The sequence below is a fragment of the Saccostrea cucullata genome, unplaced genomic scaffold, assembly GCF_032062105.1.
Source record: "Saccostrea cucullata isolate Sc308-1 unplaced genomic scaffold, CSIRO_AGI_Scuc_v1 ctg8999, whole genome shotgun sequence".
NCBI classification, from domain to species: Eukaryota; Metazoa; Mollusca; class Bivalvia; order Ostreida; family Ostreidae; genus Saccostrea; species Saccostrea cuccullata.
This window is the reverse complement of record NW_026925149.1, coordinates 8067-23604: the sequence shown is the minus strand read 5'-3', so window position 1 is coordinate 23604 and position 15538 is coordinate 8067. Positions and strand designations below refer to the sequence as shown.

The window sequence follows — 15538 nt, the reverse complement described above, 5'->3', positions numbered from 1 at the left end:
GTGTTTCTCTGTTTTCTTTTTATGCAAGTAATTTAAAATGTGATGTGTGTACACAACAAAAGGTGAAATCAAAATGGGTTTTTTCTGCATTTGTATTAGGTGTAAACAACGCGCGGCATTGTGGGAAACGGGAAGGTACTAAAGACTTGATATGCTAAAATCCTGATTTGACCTGATTAAAAATTGTCAGTAATATTCCAAACAAATGAATTCTTGTATAACATAATGCATCATAGTCAAAGGTCTTTAAAATAAGACATTTTACGTACTCAATATTATCATTTAATTTAAAATAAAAACATCGGGTTATTTCAGGTCTTTAGTACATCCGGGTTTCAGTGTGTCCCATCGAAATCGGCAAATCGGACACATGTTGATCATGTTTACAAAGTGAAGTTGAGGATTTTCTCACCATACAAGCCGTATGTAAACATGCACGGACATTTTATCTGCAGCTCAAAGTACTTTATCAATCCTCTGGAGCATTATTCTAAGCAAAATTATCCGATTTATATATTCTTGTGTGAATTGTTTACGAGGAAATTCCGACTGTCACAGTAATAAACAAGGATGAACACTCTTGACTCTGTTTCGGATTCCCCAGTGATAATTGTATCGAATGATTAAAGAACTGACGGTTTCATTTTAATTTATGATTGGCGTGGACCATGGGAATGAATTCGAAGGTAAGAAAATTTACATTATATTACTATGGCAGCTTAGAGCATTTATCAGCTGTCGATATTTTTAGAAATACACAGACACAGCGATATATTAACTGTTTTACAGTTCAGACGCTCTCAGTTAGCCTTTTAAAATCCCCACAGCTTTAAATTTTATTTAAATATGTGTGAGCATGTAATTTGAACAAGACTTGCTTTCAACATGTTCAAAACAAAATGTTTTTCAACTAATAATATGTTGACGGGTGTGATGTTAGGGTACGATAAGCATGGTAAGGGCAGATACTTATTCACTTTTAATTTAGATCAGGCTTGTCAAACCGCACTAGACATTTGGTGCATCGATGCATGTTCACATGGACTGAGTTCAATTCAAATTATTTTAATTCGAATTAATTTACTGCGCATTAAATTACTTTGCATTAGCTCCTTGTGAACACTAACATGACTAAGGTAACTAATTCCAATTAAATTTTGAGGCATGTGAAATGGCAAAATTAAGTCAAATGCTACATGTTGGTGGTCAGCTTTAAGTACGTGTGCTAGTTTTGAGTGAAAAACTAAGGAAAATATAGTGTTAATCACTAAAATGTGAAAACAGACACTGTGACATTATGTCAAATACATCTGTTTATGCCTAAGGTGACATGATTTGTAAATGATGTCATAAAAGCCTAACTGAAGCCTGCATGACTGTCAAAGTAAAATTTTTATTCGATTTGGTTACTTTGCATTATAATTAGCTGTCAGGTGAACACAGTTTGATTCGCATTAGTTTGATTTGCATTTAATTTAGTTTACTTCGCAATAATTTACTGCGAATTAAACTCTCCGTCTGAACAGGGCACTAGACTCTAAAGTCACATGACGTCGTAGTGTAAGTTTGGCCTACAATACCACTTTAAAGCTTGAATGTAGCTCAAAGAAGCAAAGCACTGTGGGCCCAAAGTTACTGCAGAAAAAAATTTAGTATAATTTATTGACAAAAAAATTGCACACAATATAATATTGCTCAGTTAATTAAATCAATATTTTATTATGTCATATGTATGTTTCTTAGTTAAATTGCAAAAGAAATTTGTAAAAAAAAAAATGGAATAGTAGAGTTTGCTTTTTTTTTGTGATAAGGCTGCAGAAATGGTTTGTTTGTTAATTAGTCTATTGAAAATTTTTCAGTCATTTTATGATGCCACCACTTGGGATAGTAAGCTGCAAATATAGACTTGTACTCAGCACTTATTGCCTTTGAGAAGTAAGGGATCCTTTTCGTGCCAACACCCACACCTACTGTGACACAGAATCTCGGTTTATACAGTCTCTTTGGAGTAACCTGTCTCTAGCATTTAGCAGTAAGTATCAGCTTCTTATTGATACTTTGATTGATAATGTTAACATGAGAATCTCACTCATTCACTCATTTAATATATACTGGTGAATAGCTTCAATATGGACCTTTACTTGGAACTCAGGGTCATTACCCTAACATCTACTGTGAGGTTTTTAGGGTCTAATTCACTACAAATGTTGGGTGCATGGTTAGGGAACATAACTGCATACATGTTTTTGTCTTAGGTTTGATGCAGTGAATTAAAATCAAGCCCAGCTTCATGATTATACATAGCGATTGCCCTACCACTAGGCTACCATAACAGACAATGATGTATTTGGGTTATATAGTAAAAAACGCTTAGGCAAACACTTATAATGAAAAGAAGCTTATCGAAAATTGAATTTTATTCCCAGTCTTGTTAAAATATATATGGAAAACTAAATGGTGTCCTGATAAGGCAATTTGTTAAAGTGTGTGTTAGGAACAATGTGCTAACACAGTGTTCTCAACACTGTTAGGCTAAGGCAACTTAGAACAACATGCAGTTGTGCTGATGCTCAACATGCTGCCATGCTAAGGCCATTCCAAGTTTTTTCTATGTTTAGCGTCCGTGTGCGCCTTGGTTTTTGACACCCCATGTTAGAAAAAACACACAACATCAGGAGTCCTGAAATTGATTAATTTAGGCAAAATTGTTGAATTTGTCAATTTCTCCAAATAATTCTGTACAGTAAGTTATATTTGGTGTATTGTAAGCATTTATTCCCTTGTTTTTGCTTAAGAATAGACATTTCTTCTATTAAAGTAGTTTAGTTAGATCAAATCATTGAAAATCATTTTAATCCTGTGTTTTATGTTTTGGCTTCTGTGTTGTTGTTTTTTTTGCAAATAGATTGGTAGGATTTTGAAAGATGGGTGGACGCTAAACAGAGAAAAAACTTGGAATGGCCTAATACAACTTTACACAATCTATTAGGCCAAAATAGAAAATACTCCTGTTTCCTGTCACCCGACCTACCCAACATTTTACCCTTCGACCCTAAAAGTTTTTATTACATTTTCATTTTTTGGATAACTATTTTTCTAAAATACTGAAGTTGACCAATGATATTTACAGAATTAATACATCACAAGTGTACAGGTTACCTTTACTTTATAAATCTTGATTAACAAACTTGCTTTGAAACTGTTAACATATCATTTTCTTGTTATTACAGTTATTACATGCTATATGTTCTGCATTCATTAAATTTTTTTGGTCAGGGGACAGGAAACAAGAGTATATTTTATTTTGGCCTTATGTGTAAGCTTGACGGCGTAGTATAAACAGCCTGCTGAAACTTTGTTACAAACGCACTAAGTACATTGTCACCGTGTTGTCATAAGCACACTAGCCCATTCTCATAAGCGTGATAGCACATTTTTACTTCACGTTAGCATGTAAGTGTCTTAAACAATTAGCATGCTGTCATAAACTTAGTAGCATGGTGTTTTAAATGAGCTAGAGCAGCATTGTTACTTTGCGCTAGCTCATTGTTTCTTATGCGACGCTGTTTTGTCACTTCATTAGTGCATTGTTCCTAATGTGCTGTAACACCTTTATGAATGGCCTTATCCTGACACATAAAAAATCATAACCAGATACCATCTTTCTGACTGATTAGTCGGTTAACAACTGTTAACCATTACCATTCCTAATAAATTTTGACATGAACAAGTTATGTACATACCCTTTATTTGAAATCATGAAAAACTAATATGTTATTTATTACATCCTCAAATGACGGCCTGTAAACCTAAATTTATAAATGATTATAGAGTAGTTTTACAAATAATACACATGCGGAAACGTGACAGTATACATTTATTGACTGAGTTCGAGGGCAACATGCGTTTTGTCGGACCAAAGAACCAAACTGTCTGCCCGAGAGCCGTTAGGCCGAAGGTAGACAGTTTGGTTCGAGGGTCCGACAAAACGCATTTTGCCCGAGAACTCTGTCAATAAATGTTTTGTTATACCTTTCATTTTATTATATATTTTTTGACATACATGTATTTTGTACTATATTCCGTAATGTAACATTAGATCTGTCATTGTTTAAAACCAAAGAATGAAAATGAGATTAAGCTCCGCCCATTCTGTAACGTAAGCAGTCCAACATCTCTCCGAGCGGTCCAACATCGATTTTTTTATGCCCGCTCAGCAAAACATTAAAAATGTTAGACTTTTTTCTGTATAGATTTGTACAGGAACAATTTTTTTAAAGGTATAACAATATCTTATAACTAAGTTTGATGGTTTATCTTATCTGATAAGTTGTACTTTTAAAAAAAATCAATTTCTTTTGATAGGTGTGACTGTCATCTGAGTACTGAAATTTGATGCCAAGCATGATCATGATTTGCCAGAAGAGCCTCTTTTGGAGATGACAAAGAATAAACAGCAGAATGAAATTGAAACAATCAACTGAATCAAGTCTCAGTTTAAGAAGATGATTTTAAATATATCATATTTAAATTTTGATTTGAGAAACAGACATAAATCCAAAAATATGATTATATCAATTGCTTTCAGTTTTTCAAGATAAATAGATTTTGTTGCAAAATCTAATATGTTTAATTTGGAATAAATGTTCTTTTAAATATTTGTCAGATCTTGCATGTTTACATCTGTATTGAGGTCTTCTGCTTCCAAGGGAAGACATACCAATTCTAATGGTAAAGATGATAGAGGTCTGTCTTCAGTGGCAATATATAAGATCTAATATGTGTATTTTTACAGTATAATTGAAGGAACATTGCTATCTTGGCATAAACAACTAAAGCATTAACAAATGTGCATGATTCAGAACAAAGGACATGTTATTTCAAACACAAGATCAAAGAGATGTCCAGTCACATTTCAAAGTCAACAAAGCACAAAATCTGTTTACAGTTTAGCTCATATGAGCTAAAGCTGTAGTAAAATTTTGAAAATTCACCCATTATCATCTTTATCTTAAATTCTTCAGAATTTCATTTCCTTCTCAGAACAACTGGACAAAGTTAAGTTAAACTTGGCACAGAGCATTCTTTAGTGTAGATTTCTGTGATTTAGTGATTTTCATAGGGTCACATTGACCAGCATTTTTCTCAAAATTGCTTTTAGACAGAAACATAATATTTTCAGTGATGATAGAGCTACATGTGCTGATGTGACACATACCTCTCTCTTTCTCCGGAAGTGCAGCACGTCGGCGCTCGCTATGGCTTGTAAAAAATCCCATTGGGGATTTAGAAAATGTTCACACCTTTTCTGCAATATCTTTTTACATGTTAATATTTTGTAAAGACATTAAGAACAAAAGTTGTGAAGAATATCACGATCTTTCAAAGGATATCAACTATAAAGGGCTTGCCCCTATAATTAAGGACTTAGAGGGACCAAAATTTTTTCCTTAATATCTGAAAAAAAATTGAATTTGTAATACGTCAAAGAAGCAAAGTTGTTCAAAATGTCAAGCTTAATCTATTGAATTCGTCAAAATGCGTCTGGTGACGTCGCTTCCGGTCAAACCGAAAGTCATCAGAAAGTGCATATTTTTGTCATTCTTGACAAGGTTTTGGGTAACATATATCACTGAAGGCATTAAACTTAATTTTTTGTCAATTCACATCACTTTTGGTCAAACCAGAAGTAGCCAAAAAAGCTTATTTTGAAGGTTTTGACTCAAAATTGAAATTATAAAGTCACTGGAGACAACTTAGCTCATTGCTTTCTTTTTGTTGACGTCATTTCCGGTCAAAACAGGACGGAAGACCTACTCGTTGCTTTGCAACGAGCTTTGCTCTAGTTATTATTATTATTATTATTATTATTATTATTATTTTTCCGTACACTAAATTTTGTGCACGCGATTTCTCGAAGACTACTGGGTGGATTTTCATGAAATTTACAGAAATTATGTGTTGTTATCTGAAGTTATTTTTTCCGAGAGATTTTTTGAAAATTCTCTTCTGGTGCCAAGTTACGGGACATTTTCTGAATTTAAAATGACATTTTGTCTACGGTTAATCTCAAGAACGGTAGAAGATATCAACATGAAACTTTCAGGGATTATAGATCGTGATATTCGCTATCCAGGACGCGACCTTTCGTTCGTCGTCAATACTTCCTGTCGTTAGGAGATGCGAATTTAAAAAAGTGCATTTTCTAACTTTTTTGTTCTTTAATATTTTTCATTCATTTTTGGAATATTAATAGTGACCTTTCCATAGATGCTTACTATATAAGTTGTTTTAGTATTGGTTAATCTGAACTCTAGATATTAATATTTGAAAATCTGAAGCGGGCCCAAGATGGCGGCTGTCTCTGTCTACTCCGCCATTTCGCGAGTAGGGGTTTATGGAGGCAGCTGAGCGTTTGATTGAACCATTCTGACATAAGGATACATGAAATGTGAAAAATTACCTGGACTTTCACGTAGTAGTACGTTGCAATTGAGTGTCAATCTTGAAACTTAATTTCCGTTTCACTGCTTTAGTGTAACTGGGCTAGATACGATATGTAATGTGTACAATGTGTGAAATATACTTTCTTAACGTCGAAATAAAATAAAGGCCATAAGAACGTTTTATTTATTTAATTTCATTGAAGCTATCACACCTATTTAATAGATCAGTCCAAAGAAAAGGCGCGAATATTTACTCGTGGCGTTTAGCGCGAAATTATGAATAGTGGTCCGCCTTTTATGATTATTAGACAAATGTACTGTTGCAAAAGTATACAAAAGTATATTTAGAGCAGTGCTCCAAATTATAGCATAATGGTATGCGCGTTAGGGATAAAAGAGAAAAAAAGTGCATTCACGTTGGCGACCTGAGTTCAATCCTCCTTGTGACCAAAATTTTGAATCACTTTTCAGCTTAATTTTACGAGGTTTTTTTTTCCTGAATCGGACGGAAGACCTCTCGTTGCTCGCAACGAGATCGTATCTAGTTATGTTCCCCAAACGAAGTTGGGGAACATATTGTTTTTACTCTGTTTCTTATTATGTTCCCCAAACGAAGTTGGGGAACATATTGTTTTTACTCTGTTTCTTATTATTATGTTCCCCAAACGAAGTTGGGGAACATATTGTTTTTACTCTGTTTCTTATTATTATTATTATTATTATTATTATTATTATTCTTTTTTCTTCTTATTTCTTCTCCGGTACTTTTTTGTCCGGAAGTGTTCTCAGAAACTGTTCACCAAACTAAGTTAAAACCTTTTTAGGGTTAGTAGGCATGTTGTGTAGATGTGCCGAACGAAAGTCATTTTGCGCGCATTCGCATGCACGTGCGGGCGCGTGCAATGAGTAAACTGACTGATATATTTAATATGGTTGTAACTTTTACATTTTTTGATAAAATGTTTTGAAACTCATTATATAAAGATATATAAGATGTGTAGATAAGATGACATGGTCAAATTTGCATGAACTCACGCGCATGCACGTGCGCTTTGCTCTGATTGGCTGAAACAGAAATCTTAATATCTTTTTTGTTTTTTGATGAAATGCTTTGAAACTTATATCATAGACATGTATTAGGATGTACTACAACATGATATATAAAATTTTTCATGAAATCACGCGCATGCACGTGCGCTGCAATCTGATTGGTTGAAACTTTAAATGACTATAACTCCCTTGTTTTTCAACCAAACAGTATGGGATTTAGAACATAGATAGACATAAAGGACTCCTACAAGATGGTATGCTACTATTCACATGCATGCACGTGCTTGCACGTGCACCTTGCTCTGATTGGCTGAAACAAAAATCTCAATATTTTTTCTGTTTTTTTACAAAATGCTTTGAAATTTAAAACATAGGCATACTTTAAGATGTCCTACAATATGATATATTATAATTGTCATGGAAACATGCGCATGCACTTGCGCTGCAATCTGATTGGCTTAAACTTTAAATGGCTATAACTCCTTTGTTTTTCAACCAAACAGGATGGGATTAAGAACATAGACAGACATAATGGACTCCTACAAGAAGGTATGGTCATCATGCACGTGCATGCACGTGCATATGAGTAAAATAGTGTAGACAAGATGATATCGTCATTACGCTCATGCAATCACATGCGCACGCCTGCATTGCTTAAATTTGAAATACTTGGTATACTTTTGGGAAAACGTTGTTGCCGTCTTAAATGCATAGATTTTGCCTTCTTTAATGAAACTTACAGGGAATATCGCACGAGAAGGGAGTTGGGGGAGCGTTTGGGGATCATCTGTAACGGTTCCCGTTACAATTAGCACTAGTTATTATTATTATTATTATTATTATTCTTTTTTCTTCTTATTTCTTCTCCGGTACTTTTTTTGTCCGGAAGTGTTCTCAGAAACCGTTCACCAAACTAAGTTAAAACCTTTTTAGGGTTAGTAGGCATGTTGTGTAGATGTGCCGAACGAAGGTCATTTTGCGCGCATTCGCATGCACGTGCGGGCGCGTGCAATGAGTAAAATGACTGATATATTTAATATGGTTGTAACTTTTATATTTTTTGATAAAATGTTTTGAAACTCATTATATAAAGATATATAAGTTGTGTAGATAAGATGACATGGTCAAATTTGCATGAACTCACGCGCATGCACGTGCGCTTTGCTCTGATTGGCTGAAACAGAAATCTCAATATCTTTTTTGTTTTATGATGAAATGCTTTGAAATTTCTAACATATACATGCATTAAGATGTACTACAACTTGATAAATGAAATTTTTCATGAAATCACGCGCATGCGCGTGCGCTGCAATCTGATTGGCTTAAACTTTAAATGAGTATAACTCCCTTGGTTTTCAACCAAACAGCATGGGATTTACAACATAGATAGACATAAAGGACTCCTACAGGATGGTATGGTCACCATTCACATGCATGCATGTGCGTGCACGTGCGCTTTGCTCTGATTGGTTGAAACAAAAATCTCAATATCTTTTCTGTTTTTTTACAAAATGCTTTGAAATTTAAAACATAAGCATACTTTAAGATGTCCTACACTATGATATATAATGATTGTCATGAAAATACGCGCATGCACATGCGCTGCAATCTGATTGGCTTAAACTTTAAATAGCTATAACTCCCTTGTTTTTCAACCAAACAGGATGGGATTAAGAACATAGACAGACATAATGGACTCCTACAAGAGGGTATGGTGATCATGCACGTGCGTGCACGTGCAGATGAGTAAAATAGTGTAGACAAGATGATATCGTGATAACGCTCATGCAATCACATGAGCACGCCTGCATTGCTTAAATTTGAAATACTTGGTATACTTTTGGAAAAACGTTGTTTACGTCTTAAATGCATAGATTTTGCCTTCTTTAATGAAACTTACAGGGAATATGGCACGAGAAGGGAGTTGGGGAGCGTTTGGGGAACATCTGTAACGGTTCCCGTTACAATTAGCACTAGTTATTATTATTATTATTATTCTTTTTTCTTCTTATTTCTTCTCCGGTACTTTTTTGTCCGGAAGTGTTCTCAGAAACTGTTCACCAAACTAAGTTAAAACCTTTTTAGGGTTAGTAGGCATGTTGTGTAGATGTGCCGAACGAAGGTCATTTTGCGCGCATTCGCATGCACGTGCGGGCGCGTGCAATGAGTAAAATGACTGATATATTTAATATGGTTGTAACTTTTATATTTTTTGATAAAATGTTTTGAAACTCATTATATAAAGATATATAAGTTGTGTAGATAAGATGACATGGTCAAATTTGCATGAACTCACGCGCATGCACGTGCACTTTGCTCTGATTGGCTGACACAAAAATCTTAATATCTTTTTTGTTTTATGATGAAATGCTTTGAAATTTATAACATAGACATGCATTAGGATGTACTACAATATGATATATAAAATTTTTAATGAAATCACGCGCATGCACGTGCGCTGCGATCTGATTGGCTGAAACTTTAAATGAGTATAACTCCCTTGGTTTTCAACCAAACAGCATGGGATTTAGAACATAGATAGACATAAAGGACTCCTACAGGATGGTATGGTCAACATTCACATGCATGCACGTGCGTGCACGTGCGCTTTGCTCTGATTGGCTGAAACAAAAATCTCAATATCTTTTCTGTTTTTTTACAAAATGCTTTGAAATTTAAAACATATGCATACTTTAAGATGTCCTACAATATGATATATAATAATTGTCATGAAAATACGCGCACGCACGTGCGCTGCAATCTGATTGGCTTAAACTTTAAATGGCTATAACTCCCTTGTTTTTCAACCAAACAGGATGGGATTAAGAATATAGACAGACATAATGGGCACCTACAAGAAGGTATGGTCATCATGCACGTGCGTGCACGTGCAAATGAGTAAAATAATGTAGACAAGATGATATCGTCATCACGCTCATGCAATCACATGCGCACGCCTGCATTGCTTGGTATACTTTTGGGAAAACGTTGTTTACGTCTTAAATGCATAGATTTTGCCTTCTTTAATGAAACTTACAGGGAATATGGCACGGGAAGGGAGTTGGGGAGCGTTTGGGGAACATCTGTAACGGTTCCCGTTAGCACTAGTTATTATTATTATTATTTTTCTTCTTCCTGGGAAAATTTTGTCCACGAGTGATCTTGTAAACTACACATCCGACTAAGGTAAAATGTTTTTAGGGTCAGTAGACATGTTATGTAGATTTGCCGAACGAAGGTCATTTTGCGCGCACGTGCTTGCAAGAGCGTGCACGTGCAACACGTGAAATGACCAATATGATAGATATTGCTGTAACTTTTCTTTTTCATGATGAATTTTTTTTAAACTCATAATGTAAGGATACATTAGTAGTATAGACAAGATGGCATGGTCAAAATAGGAAGATCTCACGCGCATGCACGTGCGCTTCGCTCTGATTGGCTGAAACTAAAGTCTCAATATCTTTCTTGTTTCTTGTCATAATCTTTTGAAATTTTGAACATAGTCCTACATTATGAAGATCTACAGCATGATATGTAGGAATTTTATAAAAGCATGCGCATGCGTGCATGCTGCAATCTGATTGGCTGAAACTTTAAATGGCTATATCTCCTTGATGACGAAATGCTTTGAAATTTAAAACATAGTCATGCATTAGGATATCCTAAAATATGCTATAGAAAAAAAAATCATGAAATCACGCGCATGCACGTGTGCTGCAATCTAATTGGCTGAAACTTTATGTGGCTATATCTCCTTTGTTTTTTGACGAAATGTTTCGAATTTTATAATATAGTCTTTCATTTAAATATCCTTCAATACGATAAAGATAAAAAATTATGAAATCACGCGCATGCATGTGTGCTGTAATCTGATTGGCTGAAACTTCAAATGGCTATAACTCCCTTGTTTTTCAACCAAACAGGATTGGATTTAGAACATAGATAAAATATAAGGGACCCCTACAAGAAGGTGTAGTCATTATGCACGTGCTCGCGCGTGCGTGCACGTGAAATGAGTAAAATTAAAAATACACTCGAATGAGTGTATTTTTTAATACATTTAGATTAAATGCTTTGATATTAAGTATAATAAAATTTGAGATAGTGTAGACAAGATAATATGGTCGTTACGCACATGAACACGCGTGCAATGCCTATTTTTAAATATATTTTGTATTTTTCTGGGAAGACCTTGATTAAGTCTAAATTCCATAAAGTATTTCTTATCTAATAGAGATTACAGGGAATATGGCACCAAAAGGGAGTTGGGGAGCGTTTGGGGAACATCTGTAACGGTCCCCGTTACAATTAGCACTAGTTATTATTATTATTATTATTATTCTTTTTTCTTCTTATTTCTTCTCCGGTACTTTTTTGTCCGGAAGTGTTCTCAGAAACTGTTCACCAAACTAAGTTAAAACCTTTTTAGGGTTAGTAGGCATGTTGTGTAGATGTGCCGAACGAAGGTCATTTTGCGCGCATACGCATGCACGTGCGGGCGCGTGCAATGAGTAAAATGACTGATATATTTAATATGGTGTAACTTTTATATCTTTTGATAAAATGTTTTGAAACTCATTATATAAAGATATATAAGTTGTGTAGATAAGATGACATGGTCAAATTTGCATGAACTCACGCACATGCACGTGCGTTTTGCTCTGATTGGCTGAAACAGAAATCTCAATATCTTTTTTGTTTTATGATGAAATGCTTTTAAATTTCTAACATAGACATGCATTAGGATGTACTACAATACGATATATAAAATTTTTCATGAAATCACGCGCATGCACGTGCGCTGCAATTTGATTGGCTGAAACTTTAAATGGCTACAACTCCCTTGATTTTCAACCAAACAGCATGGGATTTACAACTTAGATAGACATAAAGGACTCCTACAGGATGGTATGGTCACCATTCACATGCATGCATGTGCGTGCACGTGCGCTTTGCTCTGATTGGCTGAAACAAAAATCTAAATATCTTTTCTGTTTTTAAACAAAATGCTTTGAAATTTAAAACATAAGCATACTTTAAGATGTCCTACAATATGATATAAAATAATTGTCATGAAAATACGCGCATGCACGTGCGCTGCAATCTGATTGGCTTAAACTTTAAATGGCTACAACTCCCTTGTTTTTCAACCAAACAGGATGGGATTAAGAACATAGACAGACATAGTGGGCTCCTACAAGAAGGTATGGACATCATGCACGTGCGTGCACGTGCAAATGAGTAAAATAGTGTAGACAGATGATATCGTTATTACGCTCATGCAATCACATGCGCACGACTGCATTGCTTAAATTTGAAATACTTGGTATACTTTTGGGAAAACGTTGATTTACGTCTTAAATGCATAGATTTCGCCTTCTTTAATGAAACTTACAGGGAATATTGCACCAAGAGGGAGTTGGGGAGCGTTTGGGGAACATCTGTAACGGTCCCCGTTACAATTAGCACTAGTTAAGGTCTTCCGTCTTCACGGAAGACCTTATAGTGATTCTACTGTTTCTTATTAAGGTCTTCCGTCTTCACGGAAGACCTTATAGTGATTGTATTGTTTCTTATTATTATTATTATTATTATTATTCTTTTTTTGACAAAATTTTGTGCACGCGATTTCTCGAAAACTATTCAGTGGTTTTTCACGAAACTTTCACAAAATATGCGCCTTTACATGAAGTTGTGCAGTCTGTAATTGTTTTTGGAAAATTCGCTTCCGGTGCCAAGTTATGGACGATTTCCTGATTTTAAAATGCGATTTTGTCGCGCACTTTTATCAAAAACGGTAGAGAATATGAACTGGAGACTTATTGGAGATGATAGATCATGACTTTGTGGTTTGCAGAATCGCCTTTTCGTGCGTCGTCAATACTTCCGGTCGTTACGAGATGCAAATTTAAAAACTCGTATTTTTCAAACTTTTTTGTTTTTCAACATTTTTTATTTATTTTTGGAATGATAATAGAGACCCTTTGATCGATGCTTACTATATACGTTGTTTGGATTTTGGTTAATCAGAACTCTAGATATTAATATTTGAAAATCTGAAGCGAACCCAAGATGGCGGCTGTCTCTGTCAACTCCGCCATTTTGCGAGTAGGGGTTTATGGAGGCACCTGAGCGTTTGACTAAATGATACATGAAAAGTAAAAAAACTACGTGGACTTTCACCTAGTAGTACGCTGCAATTCAGTGACAATCTTAAAACTTAATTTCCGTTTTATTGCTTTAGTGTAATTGGGCTAGATACGTGTGTGCAATGTGTTAAATTTACTTTCTTAACGTCGAAATAAAATAAAGGCGATAAGTGGAAGTTGTTTTATTTAATATTTAATTTCATTGAAGCTATCACACCTATTTGATAGATCAGTCCAAAGGATAGGCACGAATATTTACTCGTAGTGTTTGTCGCCAGATTATGAATAGTGAACCGCCTTTTATGATTCTTAGACAGGTGTACTGTTGCAGGTGTACTGTATACATAACTAGAGCAGTATTCAAAATTTATTAGTTTTTCACAACGTAACCACTGTGTTTCCCATGCACACTTGAGTCATATTAAACTAATACAAAAGACAGAAATAAGAAAACCTTTTTTAAATAAGATCGTCTAATGGAGTTTATATTAACATTCTTTTCTCAAAGATATTTAAAGTTGAACATTGAACATAAATGAAATCTGATTCCTTGACCGTCGAAGGGTGAGACATGTCTTTCATCGAACCATTTCTACTTTTTCATGAAGGTGTAAAGAATCGGGTTAGTTCACTTTGGGGATAAACGGGTAATTAAAAAAAATTAAAAATGATTACCATTTCACTTCTTTTGTGTTACTTACCTATATAAGATATAGAATATGTACAAGCTGTTAAATATACTTTCTAAACCTCGCAATTTAGGCTTAAAGAACTTTTTTTCTTTTTTCTTTATTCTATTGAAGCTATTACACCTATTTAATGAAACATTTCAAAGAAAAGGCGCGCAGATTAACTTGTGGCGTTTGGCGCGAAATTATAAATAGTGGCGCGCATTTCGTGATTCTTAGACAGGTGTATTGTTGTATATTCAAGTACATTTATAGCAGTGGACTAAAACGCGTAATTTAAGAGTGTTGGGAATAAAGAGGAAAAAAGCGCGTTGGATTTTCTTTGTGACCCAATTTATTTTATCACTTTTTCAGCTCGATTTTAGGTTCTTTTCCTGAATCGGACGGAAGACCTCTCGTTGCTCGCAACGAGATCGTTTCTCAGTTATGTCGCCCCGAACGAAGTCGGGGACGACATATTGATATTGTACGCATGTTTTTTTTATCCAGGCTGTTTCTCGGAGATGGCTGGGACAATCTTCCTGAAACTTTCCTCAAAGGACGATCACTGGTTGTAGTTGTGCAGTGAGGTTGTTCAGTTCCAATATGTCTACCGTTGCCATGGAAACCTGTAAAAAGCGACAAATTTTGTCCGAGAGTGTTCTCTCTGGTCCCTTAAACGTTCGTCATGAAACTTTTCTTATTTTAATGATTAGTATCTGTAGTTATGCAACTCGCATTTAAAATTTTCAAATAATCGATTATTGCCATGGAAACCAGGTGAAAGTTAAAATTCTTTAATTTCAATTTTCTCAATAACTACGCAGGCAATCGTTTTGAAACTTTCAGTGTTTATTCCTTGCAATGTGTCAAAGTGATTTCTACTTTTAAAAAAATTTTAATGAGTCGCTCACAGTTGCCATAGAAACGAAAAAGAAAAAAAGATTCAGATGTACACATGTGTTCTCCAAGGTCTAGGTCAAAGGGTCAAAGTTCTTGGTGTCCAATAAAAGTTCTTTTCACAAGGATTACATATTTGAAATACGAAAGCCCTAGCCCTTACCGTTCAAACGTAAGGTACTATGTTCAAGACAACCCCCCCCCTTTTTGAAGCGCACTGCCAGGTAGAATACACAGATATAACATATACAATTTACAGGTAACGTTTTAAAAGTTTCATTCATAAAATTCAGTTCTCCTGATGTGATTTGATAGTTTGCCA

The 15538-nt window shown here is 34.9% G+C and overlaps 1 long non-coding RNA gene across 3 annotated transcripts; it reads left to right on the top strand.

Moving 5' to 3' along the window:
• Window positions 1–318: 318 nt before the first annotated feature.
• LOC134268191 (uncharacterized) lies at window positions 319–4660 on the top strand. Of its 3 annotated transcripts, none has more exons than XR_009992311.1 (3): window positions 319–686; window positions 1860–2032; window positions 4366–4660. It is a non-coding gene; the product is annotated as an uncharacterized LOC134268191 (long non-coding RNA). The 3 variants fall into 3 exon arrangements; XR_009992313.1 differs by lacking the exon at window positions 319–686 and adding an exon at window positions 870–955; XR_009992312.1 differs by lacking the exon at window positions 319–686 and adding an exon at window positions 974–1136.
• The last annotated feature ends 10878 nt before the right edge of the window (window positions 4661–15538 follow it).